General features: G+C 38.8%; 1 protein-coding gene across 7 annotated transcripts in view; it reads right to left on the bottom strand.

The window, feature by feature from the left end:
* Positions 1-19,666, bottom strand: part of LRRC4C (leucine rich repeat containing 4C) — a 1,085,469-nt gene that overhangs the window by 904,578 nt on the left and 161,225 nt on the right. The window contains exon 1 of one of the 7 annotated variants that reach the window (XM_064492433.1): positions 13,629-13,907. The exons of the other annotated variants lie outside the window; for them this stretch is intronic. The gene's annotated coding sequence lies outside the window, so the exon portion shown is untranslated. Of the gene's footprint in view, positions 1-13,628; positions 13,908-19,666 lie in introns of those variants that run through there. 7 annotated transcript variants of the gene reach the window in all.

Below are 19,666 nucleotides of genomic sequence, written 5' to 3'. Positions count from 1 at the left end.
GCCCATAAGAAATTAGCTAGTCAAGACCTGCCCTGCAGTAAGTGTGTGATGTCCTTTCTTTCCTTCTGTTTGTAAACTAATTTGTTGATGATTGGTTGGTTTGGTTAAAAATTTCTATTATTTAGAAAAAGAGGGAAAAGACTTAAGGCCTAGGTTAAAACATAAAGCTCTAAAATAAAGCTTCTGATTAGAAAGGCTGAATGAGAGATCAAATAAAAAACAGTCAAAATCCAAAAAGGCGTTATTTGCCCTACTTAATAAACGATAAAAATGCAGATTTCAGATGCTGAAATAGGATGTCTGAGTTTTGGTGGTGGCTTTAACGTGTGTATATAGATCCCTGCTGTCTCAGGCAATGATTTGCAGGATAATTAAGCATTTGAAAAATCGATATAGTTTCCAGGAGATATTTTGGGATGTAGTTAGTATTTTAGTTATGGGAATGGGGCTGGAGAAGGCTTGATACATTTGTAAGAGAAGGATGCACTGGGATATGTTTGTCTTCACAAGGTCGTTAAGAACTTGGCAACCCTATTTCTTGTCACTGGATCTTCTTTCTTGGATAGGCTGGGCCAATTAGTCAATAAACAAGGTCTGGTATACCTGGAAGGTATTTTAATGTTTGTTTTATCCAGTGACATGATGAAAACAAGAAGATATCCTGACATTACTTAAGCTAATCTTTTGACTTCACCTTATTTTACTTTTTCAATTAGTTTATTTTTTAAACATCTAACCTGCTAGAACATCTAACCATTGAGGGCAAGAACATTTTTACATCCCAATATAAGGAGTTCTTATAGAAGGAAGGAGCTTAGCAAGTGTTGGCTGGATTGGATCAAGGAGAAATATAAGTGACATAAAAATCAACTAGCTTCACTGTGACTAAATAAAACAAGCAAATTTTAACTAATTAACAGCAACATTAGCATTTGCCTGTCAACATAATGGAATATGTCATATATTCCACTAGAAATTAAAATGTCCTGATGCTAGCTAGTTAAGTCTGTCTTTGGCTCACAGAACTGAGCAGTACTGGGGCTCGCTACATTAAAAATATCCCCATTTCTTCTAATATGAATCATCTAGAAACATACCTCCTGTTTTTGCTGAGGGTTGTGAATAAAGCAATATGACCCAGAGATTGCAAGCTCATCATTTATACAGAGAAAAATGACACTGAAAGTAATTTGCTTACCAGGAAGCATCCAAAGAAGCAAGATATGGCCTCCCTAATCTCCGTATGTACTAAGCACAGATAGTAAGCACAAGATTGACCGGTGGCAAACAACGGATTGTGTTGACGTTAGTAAGAGTTTATAAAACGTTATATAAAAAGAATCTTAAAACTTTGAGGAGTTCTAACTTCTCAAATAGAAGTACCTCAGAGACCTTTGGTTAGTCACAAATTCATATTGCCTTTCCCATTTAAAGAACAATTCCAAACCTCCCTTCTAGTGCTTTGTATTATATTTCCTCTATAAAAAAAAAAATACCAGCACTTGTAACTTAACCTTTGTTATTTACTTGTGGACTATCTAGCAGATACATTAGTCTTATAATGTTTCTATTCCCTACAAATTTTGGAACTATGTGCATGGTCTGATTAACTTATTCTTACCTCTTGGTGCCTTTTGGTAAATAATTCTATCTGGAACTCTGACCTTAAGGAACACCTGTATGTATGTATGTATGTATTCATCCATTCATTCATTTATGTATTTGAATTTTGAATTTTGTATCTTTGGCTTGACAGTCTGGGATGCACAAGAGGAAAGTATTGCTTAACCATGTATGTCCAAGACCAGCTTAGACTCTTTAAGATAAACCATTCTATTGTAAACCACCCTGGACATAGTCTTTTTCTGATTTATGAAGTATGGTCTATTGTGAGATTAGCAGAATCTTCTCAGGATGCTAGTCCAAGAACCAGGGTTTCCAGACTGGTTTCTAAAACTTACAGATTGTGTAGCCTTGATTTATCCACTTATCCACCTCTAAACTTCACTTTTCTTCTTGCAAGAAGTAATAACATCCCTGTCTTATGGTGTTTCTGAAAAATTAAGTGAGATAAAGAATATATATGCTTTTGAAAAGGTTAAGTGTTATTCAAGTATAAGCCTATGTCTTTGAGTCTCATTTTCTGCCTTTTATTAATATGCAGTCTAATGAATCCAATGATGCAGAGAAAAGATTGGACTTTGGTTTCTAATACTAAACCCTGTGCTCAAATCTCAAGTTTCCAAGTTTATCGTTATGTAACTTGGGGGAACTGTCTTAGCCTCACTGGAGAGCATTTTTATCATTTATTAAGTGGGGCAAATAATGTCTTTCCCTTAGCACTCATTCATATACCATTAACTATTTCCCTGTATCTTTCTTAGATTGTACTCCTCCACCAAAATATGTAACCCCAAAATACTTTACCTTTTTCAAGATATTACAATTTACAAACTAAGGAGAACTCAGGAAAGTTCTCAAGAGTCACAAGGAAAGTTAATGGCTTGGAAAACAAGATGTGTAAAGGAAGTTGAAAGGAACTGGATCATTTGAAACTGAGCAGAAATCTAAGGAGGAGGGTTGAAAATGTCTTTTTGGAAATAAAGATAAGGAGACGGAATGATGATCAGCATCTTCCACTCATGAAGATGAGAGACAAGCAGTAAGACAAGAGAGACTGCAACTGTGTGACTTTCCCGTGAAGGATTCTGGGTGGAGCATCGGCATTCATCCTCTGCTTCCTTCCCAAACCCACTATAAGCACTATAAGGACAGTATGATATTTACTTCTTATTTAAAAGGCAATAGCCTATAAAGAAAAAAAGGAACAAGAGATAACAAACACAAAAGCTAGGAAGCTAGAAAACAGGTAGACAAGCGGTAACTAATGACTACACTGCACCCTACGGTGGCAGTAGGAAACACTGATTTACAGAACTCCCGATGGCCCGGGTACTTCAAGTTTTAATGCAGGGACCAAAACCAGGAAAATGGGTTGAAAGTCTGTATAAAAAGCTATTAGATCGTCCCTAAGTCATCACAGTCTGGCAACTGCTCTGCATCTTGACAAGCGGAAGACTGAGCCTCTATTATTGTGCAGCGTGAACAGAGAACCTCTGTGCTGGGAGATGTCACACACAGCGGACGGTGGGGCACCAAACCGAAAACGGATTCTGTGAACTGAGTGCTAATAGCTTGGAAAATAGGATGCGTGAAGGAAGCTTAAAGTTGAATAAACTGAACTGCTGTGATCCCCCAACTTTCTTCTCTGATTTGGCTGCCAGGTAGGGTGACCTTTTAATTTACCACCCAGACCAGGCCAGTTATAAGAATGAAAGGGGGTGCTATTGATAATTATTTACTTTGGAACATAGTATAAAGTAGACATCCACCAGGCAAACTGAGGGTTATGGGACTATGGGTATATTCCTAGAACTCTAGTAGCCAAACATAAACCCCCTAGAGAAGGGTTAGAATAGTCTTCTCTGAGCAACTCAGAAGAGCTCAAGAGAAGAATCACAAAGAAGCTGACATCCAGGATTCCCCCAAAAAACAGCATAATCAGTGAACTCTGCAGTGACGACCATATTCAACACATTTCATCAATGAACAGCATTTACAAACCAAAAGAGTGTCAGACCCAGATAATGTTCCTGCTACAACTATAATTTTAATACATTTGGAGAAACGCAAGTGTGCATGTTACGAGTAGAGTTGGGAAAGTTCTAAAATGTAATTAAATCTTCGTCCTGTACAGGGAGAAATCAATAAATAATATCTAAAAATTAAAGATAAAATCTTAGAATATAAGCATGCTATTTAAAAATATGGATAAAAGTTCTAAAAAAATATACTAAAGGAAGTGAAAGAGATGGACTCTTGTGAGTAGGAAATGGTGCAGGGTGGGGACTGCTATTTTTTATAACAAGTCCAGTGTGCTGTTTGACCTTTTAACCCAGGGTTGGCAAATTATGGCATTCAGGCTGAATAATGTCTGGTGGCCTGCTTTACTAAAAAACAAACAAACAAAAATCCAAAAATCCAAAAGTTGACTAGGGACACAGACAAATCCGTTTATTTCTGTAATTCTGTGGCTGCTTACACAGTACAACTGAAGAGCTGATTAGTACAACAGAGACCTTATGACCCACAAAACCTGAAATATTTATTATCTGGTACTATTGGAAAAAAAGTTTGCTGATCTCTTCTTTAAACTATGAGGATGCATAGTATTTTAAAAAAAAAATATGTAAACATAGTGATGTTGAATACATTCTAAATAATGAACACGTCTATTCGCTAGAATGATGAGTTGATCAAAATTGAGGGCTCTCTTTCTTGGAGTTATAAACTGGCACAAAAATTCCCTCTTCTAAATTACTATGGAATATCCTATTTGAAGCCAGGATGCTAAAACATTTGGTATACTAAGACAGTGGCAGGTCTGGATATCAAATTAAGCGAAGAAAATTTTTATTATTATTTTTACTTTAGATATTCAACAATTTGCTCAGTTGTCTATTTGGTTCAAAATATACAATACAGGTTTTCTTACAATGTTTTATAAGTAACAGCGTCTGGGTACCCACCCACCAGGTCTCTTAGCTCTAGAAACGGAAGGTAAAAGCCTTTCTGGGATTGTGGTTCTTAGAGGAGCTCAGTGACAGAGCTCAGCACTCCTGAGCCTCAGAATTCAGGCGCTTTCCTTGGGGAAAATTCTGCATGGTATTCTATCAGCATCTTTCTTGTTCAATTGCTTTCACATCACATTACCTTAACATATTGCACTGTCTCTTAGGATCACGTTCCTTAATCTGCTTCCTAATAAACTACCTAGTTTAAAAAAAAAAAAAAAGTCCCCCTTTTTTGGTCACACAGGAAATAACACCTTAAGAGGTCAGCAGATTTCCATTCCTCATCTCTACCTAAGGTTTCAAATATCAGGTGTGTTAGAAGTGAAATGTACTAATCAAAACTGTTGAGTTTCAAAACAATTTTTCAAAGCAAGTAAAACCTATACTCTTGGGAGTAAATAATCTCTTTCACGTCAACATTTATTATTGATTCTTTGACTCAAAATTAACTTGAAAAAATTAGTAGCGACTACCTTCATTGCTACAAAATAACATCAGTAGTTTAAGAATTGTGAACAAGTATTATCCTTCCAATAAAAACAGTCTAATAATATAATTTTCCTTTTCTGAGATCAAAGTCTTGCATTAGCTAGACCTTATAGGTTGTACTTAATACCATAGACTGTAAAATTCCTCTAAGGAGGTGTGGTAAGGGATCATTTTAGATAACGTTGTATCCAAAAAAAAAATCAAAGCAACAGCAACAACACTTGGCATGGGCCTTTTTATTATTCTGGATCTGATGAGATCATTATTCTCTGCTAGCACGTGGAGAGGACTGACGCTTTGAAACACAGAAAGGGGAGAAGCCTGGAGACCGGGAATCAGTGTAAGATTGCCCATCCAGGTAATGGTCAACTCTGTGCTCACAGGGCACTTAGCAGGACTTACTGCTACAACCACAATACCTAACACAGAGTAGGGACTCAATACATACTGAATGCATGAAGAAATAAATGACTGAATCTGTCAATGTCTGTAAGAATAACCGAACAGATAGGTGAAGAAATGCACCAAAATGGGGAAGTCTCACATGCTGTAACTCAGGGCCACAGGAAAGACAGCATGTGTGAAATCAGCTCAGGGGCTAAAAAGATGTGATTCCCGTAATGTTCATGCAGTTTTCACTATCACCCAGAATCTAGCTATCTGATAATTCTATTTTACAGAGCAGTATAATAATACAAAGATGGCAAAAGGTCACTTTTTAAACTTTCAGATATATATATGAATTGCCATTTAAAAACAAATTTTGATTTAATAACTAGGATGGTGTCTAATGGCTCAAGCTGTTGCTATATGGATATTAATGGCATGGAATACTGCTCTCAGAACAAGAGCAAAGTCATATACATACAGTCATACACAGAGCCACATTCTCATCCTCAAACTCTCATTGTAGTAAGACAATGAAAACCTTGGAATAATATCACCACACTTGGAAGAATGGTATATTCACTGAGTGTACAGGTGAGAAATAATCAAGCAAGAGATATTTAATCTGTGTCAGATATTGGACTAGACATCCCAGTAGGCTTCGGGATGGGGGTGAGGGTTATACATTATTCTAAGGCTTGGTTTCTGCTCTTACGGAACTTACAATCTATTCAGAAAGAGAAGACAGATATATTTTTAGAATTAGTGCAATGTCAACTTAGGGTTCACTTACATGCTACCATGCATCGGGCATAAATGTACAAACATTTGTTGTGAAAGAGAAACGTGTCATGGTGCAATGTGACATCTAATTTCTCAGATGTAGGAAGTTCAGAGTCACAGAGATGTGTCAGAACAGAGTAGAATGCAAGTCTCTTGTTTCTTTCAATAGTTTGTTTTCCAAATGCCACTAGGTAAAACAGCAGGTAAATACTGCAAGGGTGATGATATAACTCTGTTTTTAGTTTACCCTTCCCCCTGATACATTTAATACAAGGACGGACATAATGTAAACCTCCATTATTTTTCTGAATGAATGGACAGAATAGTCAAAATATAACCAAATACCTTAAAAGCAAAAATAAATACATCATTTTAATGACTGATATTCTATTCTTTGAGGTTATATTATATCTTTCTATAGTTCATCCAGTTCACATAATAACACTTCGAGTTGAGGATGCTGTCCTGCCCACTTTACAGATGAGAAAAGCAATATTCAAAAAACCTGAAGTAGTAAAGCACACAGCCAGTACTTAAAGCCACCTTGACAGCAAGGACCACTGGGCTGATGAAAGCAGTGGCTGATTGGGAAAACGAGGAAGCACAATTGGGTGAAGACTAAGGCTGGGGTAGGGAAACTTCAAAGCAAGTAAAAAATATTCCCCTCAAAGCAGAAGAAAACAGGTCATCCTTGTGTAAATTCATGGAACAATACATGAGACCAGAATCTTCCCAATCTTATCAGCTCAACTTAAACAATATAAACTGCTTTACTGAGAGAAGAAAAAGAAAGAAGGGAAGAAACAGAGAAGGGAGGAGAAAGAAAAATCCAGCTGTCAGAAAATAAACAGCAACTTTATATTTTTCTCATCAGCGTAATGGAATATGTAGGGCATTCAACCATTAAGTCATGTCCTGGATTCTAGATTAAGTCTGCCCTGGCTCACAGAAGAGCAGTAACCCTCTTATTCATATAATTCCCAACCGAGTTACAGTTACAGCCAGGGACTCTACAAAACTTCCCCATTGGTTTTTAGCATCACCAAGCTTCCTGAAAATACCATTTTATTATTGTTTCTGGAAGCAGAGGTGTAGCAGGCACAGATTAAAAAAAATTATTATGTTCTTCAATAACTGATTATCCTAATACGTGACTCCCAAAGTTTGGTATATGAGATGCAATACTTGAGAAAATCAATTGCTTTCCTTAGTTTCATCATGAATGGCTGAGAGAAAGGGTTAAGAAAAATGATGATACGTTATTATTCATGAACTATAACATAAACAAATAATAGTATTTCATAGGGACAGAGCATGTTCAGTTTTTCTTTAACTTACATTATCATGAATTTACCACCATCATTAATGAAGAGGGAAATTATATACATATAGACAACATATGGGAAAATTATCAAGTGCAATCTCTATTTTAATTAGTCTAACACCTAACCTCTGACCCAGTGTTTGGGTGCCTGGTACTTTGCAACTTTTCTGACATATTGTCCTTTTCAGGGCTCCCTGGCAAAGCTTATCAATAACTGCAATTCTTGAGGTTAGAAAAAGGCTTTTTTGCCTTACTCCCTTTCAGTTTGATAAGCGTTTTATGACCATAGCTAAACATAAACCCAACAAACTCTACAATCCTGACCTTCCCTATCTTATTCTTGGGGGAACAAAAAGCTTGTTCAAAGGAAAAAATACAAAATTTTGAAACTTCTATTTATTTTAATTATTCACAAAGAATAAATGTGGCAGAGCAATTGGAACAGGAGGAAAAGAGGCAAAATTAAGTAGAAATGAAACATGATTAGGTGTCCTTTTAATACTCTACCGCTCCTCTTATGAGTTACCGCCAGAGACAGAGATGCATAAGACAGAGCTTTATCTTGATTTTAAAATCCTCTTGATGTAATTTGAGTCTCTTGCTTTAAGCCCCACACAGCAAAATGCAAATGATTGACTTCTTTTGGTGCCTAAATCAGCCTCCCTTTCAGTGGCTTGTAAGAACAAGTCTCCTTTTTCTTGTTTTCCCTGTGTTTAATAATGATCTAATTTAGGCAAGTGCATGGCTGAATAAAAAATGATTGATAGGAGATATGTGCACGTTGTTGTGTTGGTTCAAGGAGAACTTCACCTCTTCGGAAAGAAAGTGGATTACCATTTCTGCTCAACAGTGTAAGTACTGTACAAAGCAATATATAAAATAGTCCTTTAAACAATTCACAGAGGCTAATCCATTCAGTATGAACTGGACTGGACCTAAAATTCCATTTGTTCTTGGCTTTCACTCTGCATCTCCTTCAGCACTCAAAATGGTAGAATCTGGCTGTGAGCAGATAGTGCTTGTACACTGAGCAGTATAAAAGAGTAGAGAGGGATCTGCACTGACAGTGCTGTAATTCAGCAGTACATGCTGATAGCCTCATTTAAATGACATTAATATCTGTTCTGCACGTCAATCCAGAAAGGGACCTGTTAGCAGATGCCACTATGCCCCAAAGTTTGTTGAGATTTATTTTACTTCTCCCTGCTAATAATTAGAAGGGTAGTCTTGTATAGTGTAAAGAATGTAGATAATTTTTTCAGGTTTTCTTAAAATTGAAGTACAATTGATTTACAATGTTAGTTTCAGGTATACAGTAACATGATTCAGTTATACACGTTATACATGTTCAGTTATACACGTGATTCAGTTATATATATACATTCTTTTTCAGATTCTTTTCCATTATAGGTTATCACAAGGTACTGAATGTGGTTCCCTGTGCTAAACACTAGGTCCCTGTTTATCTATTTTATATCTAGTAGAGTGTATATGTTAATCTCAAACTCTTAATTTATCTCTCCCCCAATCTTTCCCCTTTGGTAACCATAGTTTGTTACCAAACTATGTTATATGTCTGTGAGTCTATTTCTGGTTTGTAAATAAGTTCATTTGTATCATTTTTTTAGATTCCTTATATAAATGATACCATATATTTGTCTTTCTCTGATAGTCAAGACGTAGAAGCAATCTAAATGTCCATCGACAAATGAAAGAAGATGAGGTATATACATATAGATAGATAGATAGATAGAATATTAGCCATAAAAAAGAAGGAAATAATGCCATTTGCAGCAACATGGATGGACCTAGAGATAATTATACTAAACGATGTGGATAACATTTAAATCAGATAAACACGGGTTCAAATGTACTCTGTGACCTTAAAAAAGTGACAATCTCTCAAATTTCAGCCTCTTCACCAAAAAAGGGGAATCTGGTTACTACCTGTATTGCAGAGCCATTGCAAATACAATCAACAAGGGTAAAACTCCCAGCGATAAATGACAGTCACTGCATGCATGTTTTTAAGACTTACTGCTACCAAGCGCTCTACTTTTGGAATCTGCCAAAAAGTCCTCTTGAATTATTTTTTTTTAAACTATGTCAAATACCATTTGAGGGGGAGGGCACAGGTGCAGATTTGTAATATAATCTATTTGTTAAATAAAGAAGACTTAGAATTCCAGAGCTATCCGTGCTCACTGTGCAATCTTAGGTAAATCACATAACCACCTGATGTCTACAAGGATAACAATAGCACACCCATAACTGGGCACTATCATCAGGATAAAATAATAGTTAAATGCCTGTAACAGTGTAAGTAACTTAATAATTTTAGTTGTGTTCATTAGTATGATGCTCAGTAGTTATATAAATACTATTTGAATATTTGCTGCCATCGAACGTGTACCCACCCTGACGGCAGCCACTATGTCATTCAAAGACTGCTTCAGACTCCTCTCACTGTGGCTGTGAAACAAATGTTTACTTTTTAAGTTTGTGCTGTGCCAATGCTGAGCGCCTGGCTGCACTACACCGTGTCCAGTTCTTTAGGTCTACAGTGTGGTTATCACATGAGGCGAAGTTAACGCAGTTCTCTTAAAGAGCCCTGCGCTTGCTAGGGGCCCGCCACGGGTTGGACCCTTAGTTTCAGCCTTCCCCACAACATGCATGGGTCTTGTTCACCACTTGGAAGTGGAACATTTCCCCACTGAACCTTAAGTGAGATCTCAGCTCTGGCCAACAACTTGATTGCTCCCTCGTGAGAGGTCCCGGAGCAGCTGACCTAGTTAAGCAATCTGGATTTTCAATCTATTGATAATAAAATGTGTGTCATTTTAAGCCACTAGATCTGTAGTAATACTGTTATGAAGCAATAGAGAACTGATAAAATACTGTAAGATATCATACTTGAAATTATTTTCTTATGCTTACTTAGAACAATCAGACTTTACATATAGGAAACTATTTTAAATTCCCTGCATCACTTTGTAGAGTACTTAATGCGTAGTAGTACTTTTTATTTCCTGGACTAAAAATCAGTCTTTTACTCTCGTAACCCCTTTTTCCACATAGCTACTAGGAATAAACAATTTTGGTGTACAAATACCACTTGCAAGATATACCAACAAATCATATCATAATAGCTAATTCAGAATTTGAGTTATTGATGCAATGGATGATATGCAAATGAACTTGGGTATCCCTCATTCCTCAGAGCCTGAAACTGAAGATAACACTTATAAGATCCATCTATACTTTGAAAGAATAGTATAACGCTCATATGACATTTATTTTGATATAGTCACAGATATTGAAGAAAAACCATAAAAAGAAAAAAAGCAGATGACATATACATAGCCACACATGCAGGAAATATCTAGTCTTGTCAAGCAAAACATAATCTGTCTACTAACTATAGCCTGGGCAGGGTTAATCATGGCCAAGGTGTGCATAATAAATTTGCTCTGTTTTAATCCAAAGGGAATGTACTTTGGGACCAAATTAGTAGGGTAGGCTAATAGTTCTGGGCAGCTGGTAGAGGCTGAAGCCTGATGATATCTTAGAGGCAAAAGATAAAATAATATCTAAGTGATTCATCCAGAAGTACTTTCAAATTAATTGAGCCCAGAGACTATGCCACTGATTTTTTTAATGGCCGAATTACAATGAGTGAGATCCAAAATGCTCTGTGAGAAACAAGTGGGCAGAGTCAGGGAAGTGGATCTGGCTTTTTTCATTTTTTTTTTTTTTCCTCCTAAGGAATGTGTTCCTTTCTCCAGGTGCTTTGGCTTTTTTCACCCTTCATCTAAATTGCTTTGCCCAGAGCCAGAACTCACCCAGACTGAGTTCAAGCCACAGAAAGAAGAAGGGGATGACCCTGTCTGGGATTTCAAGCAAAAGACCGAAAGGGAGAACAGAGCAGTTTATTAAAAGAGCAAAGTGCCAATCTAATCAGCGTTTAATGACTGGGCTCAAGTCAGAATGTCGGCTCTAGACCGCTAGGGAGAAGGCGGTTGTTGGCTTGGAGAGAGAGCACATGATGAGAGGAGACGACATGGTCCATGGTCTTGGTCTGTCTCCCTTGTGCCAATTATAGGTGCTATCAACACCCGCTGATTTTCCTGAGGAAATCACGGAGGGATGAAAACAGAGACTTTCCCTTCACTCCTCTGGGACCCTGCCCTAAAACAGCGGTGGCCTAAAGGCTCATAGGCTTCTGAGTATCTTTAACATTAATTTCCAAGGCCAATATGACCTTCATTATCACCTCAATTTAAAACAGTATCTCTTCCCATCCAGGGGGGCTATGGCCAAATCATCCTGGCAGAGTTGTGATGGCCCACAGATGTCAAAAGCATTGATTCAGTCAGAACTGAGTCCACCTCCCGGTTCTACAAGATACTAACTGGATGGCTAAATAGACAGCAGTTGGCTTGGAGAGAGAGCACACAATGAGGGGAAGTCCTGCTTTTATGAAATCATTAATATTTGGTAGGTAGTTGGCTGGATTTCCCTAAGCCTCAGCTATTTCATCTTTAAAATGGGATTGTTAAAAGCTGTCTTTAAGGACTATTGTAAGAATTAGACCTGACAGATGTAAAAGCAATAGCATAGGACCTAAGACATATTAGAAACTCAATAAATGCTCACTCTCTATTATCACCTGGGGAAAGTCGAGGGCAAACGATTGTTCCATCCTGAAATTGCTGTCTTTACTCAAGTACAAAATATCACTCTGTACATATCCCACTGGGGGGTATCTCCTTGCCTGCAGTGGTTTTATAGGTAACTAGGGTGAGTTCTTTGTATTAAAGATGTGGCCCCACTCCAGGATATGCATTAAGGCTACAGATACTAATATTACACTACAGACAAATGATAAAGTGGTAGTAGGAAAAACTGTCACCTAAGTGAGAGAACTGGCTTTAGCGTCTCGTCAGCCCTCGCAGAGCAGGAGGGGCATTTCTTTGGGAATAGGATGTACCACTTAAGGAAGCAGAAGCTGTTCTCCAAGCCTGCTTCTCAGGTGCCCCTCCACTCCACAGAGGAGGTTTTTAACCAAAGTATGAGAAATCAACATTCTTACCAAATAAAAGCACACCTGTACACTGTGGCTTAAAGGAAAAAAACGTTTCTTTTTCTTCTTCAGCCCTCGCGTCCACCACTCTGTGGCCATCAAATAGGCATATAAGCCTTTTCTCAATATAATTGATCTCCTGGTTGCCGTATTCGTTTTCTCGGGCTGCTCTAACCAATTAGCACAAATTTGGTGGCTTAGAAACATCAGAAATATGTTCTCTCACAATTCTAGAAGCCAGAAGTCCAAAATCAAGGTGCTGATAGGGTTGGCTCCTACTGAAGTCATTTGTTCCAAGCTTCTCTCCTAGATTCTGGTGGCTGCTGGAAATCTTTGAGGTTCCTTTGCTTGTGGACATATCATTTCATCTCTGCTTCCATCATCATTTGGCTTTCCCTTCTCTGTGTTTCTGTGACATAAGCCTCCCTGTCCGTTCTCCCATAAATCCAATCATTGGATTTAGGGCCCATCTAAATCCAAGAGAATTTCATTCTGAGATCCTTACCTTAATTGCATATGCAAATTATATCTGCAAAGACCCTCTTGCAAAATGAGGCCACATTCACAAGCACCAGGGATTAGAATGAGGGCATGTCACTCTAAGGGACATTATTCAACCTACTACCATTGCCTCATGGACTAAGAACAAAGGTCACACAGGTCTTCTTAATTCTTGTCTTTCCACAGCCCATTCTCCGCAAGTCTAACCTAATAATCTTTCAAAATCTAAATTTGATCCTATTACCCTTCAGCTCAAAGCACCCCAAAGGCTTTTCCACTGCAGATCACAATAAAGCTGACAGCCCTGCTCTGTAGGTTAGGGTCTACAGGACCGAACCTCAACATTTTCCTCCCAACTTCTTCCTCAACCGTCCTCCCTTCTCTCTCACATCCTCTCTCCCCCAAAGACAGAAAAAAGGCTTCATACTTGCTGTTCTTGGGTTTCTTTTCCCTATGTTGGCAACAGTCGGTTCCTGTTTTCCATAGGCTCGTCCTGCAGCCTCCTCATTTTGGTTCAGATGTCGCTTGCATGAAGAAAACGTCCTTCCTTGTTCAAGCCACCTGAACTAGCTCCTACTCCTCACACTCACTTTGTCCCACAACCTGCTTTACATCCTTTAAGGATGTATCACAAGCTACAATTACATTAAAAACGGATTAGTTTGTATGTTCATTGTCCTCTCCCCACTAGAACGTAAGTCATGAGAACAGAGACTGTTTTGCTAAGCACTGCTTCTCCACTGTAACGTCAGTATTTGAAACACAGTTGGTGCTCAAAAAAAAATCTGTTTAATAAATGAAAGAATAACATCATCTTGCTTCAAAGAAAAGAGGGCCAGAGAGAAAAGAAGTAACGATACTTATTAAGCAACTACTATATGCTTTTCTTCCTTACGTATATTCACTTTTTTAAAAAAATTGGGGGGTGGTAGTTAGGTTTATTTAATTTATTTTTTTTTAAAGGGGGTACTGGGGGTTGAACCCAGGACCTCATGCATGGTAAGCATACACTCTATCACTGAGCAATACCCTTACCCTTATATTCGCTATTTTAATTTTCACATCAATCCTGTGATGTAGGTTCTATCATTTCTCTTGCATGTGATTCAGAGAGGTTAATGACCTCCCCGAAGTCACATAAATAGGAAAATAAAGCCTTCACCCAACCCAGATCTCCCTGACTCCAGGGCACAAGGTCATTCCACTAAGTCTACTCCACGGAGAAAGTGTATAAGGAATGTTAAGGTTTAAGTCAGCATGGAAACATACTACAGAAAGCAGACTGGTGCTGAGAATGGTGTAACATTTTAGTAGAATTCCTGTCAGGTGTTTCCAAAAGGAACCATGGTCACCACCGACCTCTTGGTGATGCTAGCAATGCCTGTGGATTTGGGGTGGAGGAAGTGCTGGGATGCAGAAGGATGTAACCAGTGTTTCAGCAAGTTCGCTCAAAATAACTGGGGTGGGTGTTTGCTTTTCACATGGGTAAATTTAATTAGCTTTGTGGGTGGCCAAGAACTGATGCAGACCTCCTCTGGCTGCTGTACAAAATTATCCAGGGCTGCATTTAGCATTTCTCAAAACATGCCTCTGATCTCCATCAGACTTGCAGGTGCCTCAGGAGAATTCTGAACCAGTACAGAGAATAAAATTAAATTTAAGATAAATTGAATAAAGTATTTCCTCAACTCTATAATCTGCAGTTAGAAAACTATCATCTCTTGGTACATAGAATTGCAAAGTGTTTGAGAAGCCTTTTCAAACCATGTTAGCTGCTGTGGTTTGCTAATGAAACACACACACACACACACACACACACACATTCATAGCACTTACAAAAGGGAAAACATTAAATGCTGAAGCAATATTTTACAGAATGAAAATGGAACCCGTCCCGTGAGAAAACAGGCGCTTTCTTTAGCCCCTGTCTTTCAAGAAAGACAGTATGCTTGTTACCACCTTCCTCTCCCTCCACCTGCTTTTTGAACATTCATAAAACACGTGATCAGAAATGTCAGTAATTTGCAGGGCATTTACTTCCTAAACTCTTATTTACAAATCAGAAGTGTGACTTAGATTATTCCATTCCCAAATATATCTGTGACCAGCTTAATGAAGGGATTGAGGGTCAGAAACCAGCCAGCCCTAAACGTGAGCATGCCACTTGGCGCATGCATGCGTGTATGCATGCGTGCATGCATGCGTGCATTCAACAAATACTTAAGAAGACTTTCTATGAATCAGTTACTGGTCAAACAATATAAACAAAGTCCCTGCTTTCCTAGAGCTCATATTCAAGTAATGGAAACAGATAGTAAACGCACTTATCGACAGAAAATACAATTCCAGACAGTAGTTAGTGCTATCAAGAAAAAGTAAAGCAGTTAGAGAGAGAGAGAGAGAGAGTGATGGGAAGTTGCCAATGGACATTTGTACAGAGACTTGGAAGAGTAAGAGAGCAAGGCCTGTGCATAACTGAGGAAAAGGAGACAGAAATGGAAACAGGAAATACAAATCCCTTACATGGCAGGATCCTTGGCGTGTCGGGAAACAGCAGGGAGCTGGGGTGGGGAGAGGAGAAAGCAAGTGGGAAGAGACGTGAGAAGACCGCCTGGAGAGGCAGCCTGGCCTAGAACACGCGAGGCCTGGATGGGCAGCCTAGGGCCTGGCATTCCATTCCACCTCCGGAGAAAAGTCAACAGGTGGTTCTGAATAGTGGAGTGACGTGGCCTAACATTTCTAAAGCATAGTTATAACTTCTCTGTTGAGAATGCAGTGAAAAGGACCAAGAGCCAAAGAAAAAAGCTCAGAAAGGCCACTGCTGTGGTCCTGTGACACTGGCTTGAACAAGGGCAGAAAGGCCACTGCTGTGGTCCAGTGACACTGCCTTGAACAAGGGCAGAAAGGCCACTGCTGTGGTCCAGTGACACTGGCTTGAACAAGGGCAGAAAGGCCACTGCTGTGGTCCAGTGACACTGCCTTGAACAAGGGCAGAAAGGCCACTGCTGTGGTCCAGTGACACTGGCTTGAACAAGGGCAGAAAGGCCATTGCTGTGGTCCAGTGACACTGGCTTGAACAAGGGTGGGGACATCCCAGGTGGTGGTGGGAAGCAGACTGCGGAGGGTTTGCTGATGGAGTGAGGCAGAGAACGAGGGAAAGGGAGGAAACAGGATAGATTTTTGGCCCAAATGCCTAAATGAAAGGCAATGCCATTTACCTAAATGGAGGTATTCGCCACTCCATTAAAACAAAAAGCAAAACGAAAGGATTATTCAGTGAACACACCCTCCCCACCATTGCTGTCCTGTCATGTATAGAAGCAGGACAGGAGGACATTCTTTCTTTCTTTCCTCCTTTCTTCCTTCCCTTCTTTCTTTGGAGAGGGGGACTAAATTAATTACCCTGCTTTGTTCAGAGTGACTTTAAGGCAACTCCCTGGGAGCATAAAATATGCCAAGATAGCACAAATTAGAAATAGAACAAAATTATTTCTGGTTCTGCCCTACAGCTCCACTGTTAGGAATTTATCCCAAGGGGAGATGTAATGTATCGTGTGAGGATAATACAAGGATGCTCACTGACACTTTGCTTGTTAAAGAAAAAGATTAGGAGTGACATAGTCAAATTAGTCACTGTACATTATTAAAATCACTAGTGTGAAATCAGAAATACTAATATTGCATGCAGTTGATAAAGGAAGAAGCCACCATGTACTGTGAAAAAGGAAAACTCAAGTTATAAAAGAGCTTATAAAGCATCATTCTCTCTCTCTCTCTCTCTCTCTCTCTCTCTATATATATATATACACACACACACACACACACACACACACACACACACACACACACACACACAGAAAATATCTGTAAGTCTACACACCAAATCATTAAAGGTGATTATCCTTGGCCTGGGCAATGATGGGATAACTTTTATGAAAATTCATGTACAGATTTATAAGAAAAAGTGTATCAGCCTCATGACAAAATGCTATTTTTAAAGTGGGGAAGTGAGAAAATAAAAAGTAAGCACATTAAAGGGAAGCTATGAGTAAGTCATAGATTGTGAACCAATGTAATAGTCTACCCACCTGCTACAGGTGGTGCTCAAATTTAACTCTAAAAAAGATAGTAGCTGAGACTGAGGAACAGAGCTTAGTGATTACAAAATCCACCCTGTCCAGAAACAAAACCTACTATTAGCGTGAGAAGGGTGAGCCTGGACACACCCAGGCCCCTCGTGACCTGGAGGCCCCCGGGCTCTAGGGAGTCTCAGGGCCCCTCCCCAGCTGACCGCCACGCAGGTGAGCTAGGCTGTGTTAGCTCCTCGCACGTGTCAATCTCATTTTCATCCCAGGTCGTTGCCACACATCCTTGTCTCAATACTCTTCCTTATGCTACTCAACTGGTAAACTCCTACTTTTCCTCACATCAGTTTTAATTTCCCTTTATCACAAAAGAAATACTTGGTTCCCCAATAATAAACGATTGATTTATAATTCCTTCCTAGCATATACTCAAATGTGTAATTGTACAGTTATCTTCTCCATGGGAGGCAAAATAACATCCCTCCCCTCCAGATACATCCACATCCGAATCCCCGGGACCTGTGAACACATTTCATTTGACGGCAAAAGGATTTTGAGGGTGTGATTAAATCAAGAATGTTGGCAGCTTCTTTGCTTTGTATTTCTTACTTTTTGTGCTGCAATTCAAGCACCTGGGTCAGCCTAGAGCTGCACTCTGGCTGAGCTCACTCTCCTGCTTAGCTCATCCTCCCTTGTCCTGTCCGCTTCTCTCACTACCCTGACCCTGAGAGCATGTCCTCAATAAGTCACTTGAACACGAATTCACATTGCAGCCTCTGCTTCCAGAAAACCAGATCTATGTCATTTCCCTTTTGGTCATATGGCTTCTTGGCTTAATACATTGATGCCCAGCTGGCTCCTTGGACACCAGGATTAGAATAATTATCTTTAATTATTAAGATAAAATGAGTACAGTGTCCCTTTTATAACACACGAGCCCTTGATACATAAAATGTGGCTGGCCATAATTGCTCAGACCCCTTGTCCACCCTGACCAAAGCACGTTTATTAGATTCCTTCAAATCCAAACTAAAAACGTCATTTCCTCAAAGAAAGCTGCTTTTTGCCTGACCTCTCATGTTAAGGCTGAATTCTCTGTTTAAAGTTGTCATAACTCCTGATACTTCAACAGACTAATGTTCATCACGGTTTTCAGGAAATATTTGATAGTATGTTTTAATTTAATATCTTTCTCCCTGTGAGACTGTGAGCTCCAGAAAAATAAGAAATAAGTTCAATGCCTAGTATAGTACGGTCACAATACAGATTTGCTGCATAAATAAATGCCTAATGAAATGGCTGTCTTTGAAAGAGTGGGAGATTTCCAAGTTCTCACCATGAAGGTCAGACTGCCTCATCTACTGAGTGCAGCAAAGATGTGACACAGAAAAATGAAAGTGTACCCTCAACCCTCAGACTACACAGAAGAGTTTACTAACCCAAGTAGTCAAAAGGGAGAAGAGAAATAGGAAGTTTTGGAATTAAGTATCTATTTACCCAGAATACTAATTTGGAACCCCGTGATTATGATTTATATTTATATTTATAAGTAAAAGTCTGAAATTAATAATACCAAACTGTGACTTCATACCACAGACCACGCTTAACCCACCGTGTGCCTTGTGCCTGATGAAATTATAATGCTTTCACCATTGTGTTTATGATACAGGCATGTGGATACCATTATGGGCAAATTTTCTGTACTTTACGCTATAATGTGTGGTTTTTAAATGGTTTCACATTGGCCAGATAATCAAAGACTAGGATAAAAGGATGCATGTTAATAGTTCTCTCTATGACTTTCCAGTACAGAAGTGTCAAATTATAACAGTATCACAAATAATCGTGACACACGTCTCCTGCAAAATCTGTTTTGAACTCGAGCATGAGAAAGATGGAAAGGCTTGGAAATCTAATGAATAATTGCTGAAAAGCTAAGTGAAAAAAATGCAAACCAAAGACATTAAAAATCAATTTACAAACAAATAGCATTTTGTCAGACTTAAGAATTATTCATTAGGGGTTGGAGGTACACCCTGTCACCAAGACAACATAGAAAATGAAGCTTAACAAAAATAATTAACAATTTGCCTAGTAATTTCTTATTTTTTCTATTGTACTCTTGAATAATCTAACTTAAATACATACTTACACACACACACACACACACACACACACACACACACACACACACACACAATACCACGCAGGCACACTCTTCCTGGGAATAAATCAAGTCACCCCTAATAGTGCTAAAATTCAAAGCACCATGCTGGAGAGCATTAAAGAATTTACTGAAATGGATGTGAACTGCCTCCTCTGAGTCATCAGGTTTTAAATAGAAATGAGATAGTAAATTTCTGCCCGCATCACACTTGTG

Source organism: Camelus dromedarius, chromosome 12, assembly GCF_036321535.1.
Source record: "Camelus dromedarius isolate mCamDro1 chromosome 12, mCamDro1.pat, whole genome shotgun sequence".
Taxonomy (NCBI): domain Eukaryota; kingdom Metazoa; phylum Chordata; class Mammalia; order Artiodactyla; family Camelidae; genus Camelus; species Camelus dromedarius.
The sequence above is the reverse complement of the archived record's forward strand: the minus strand, read 5'-3'. Positions and strand labels throughout refer to the sequence as shown.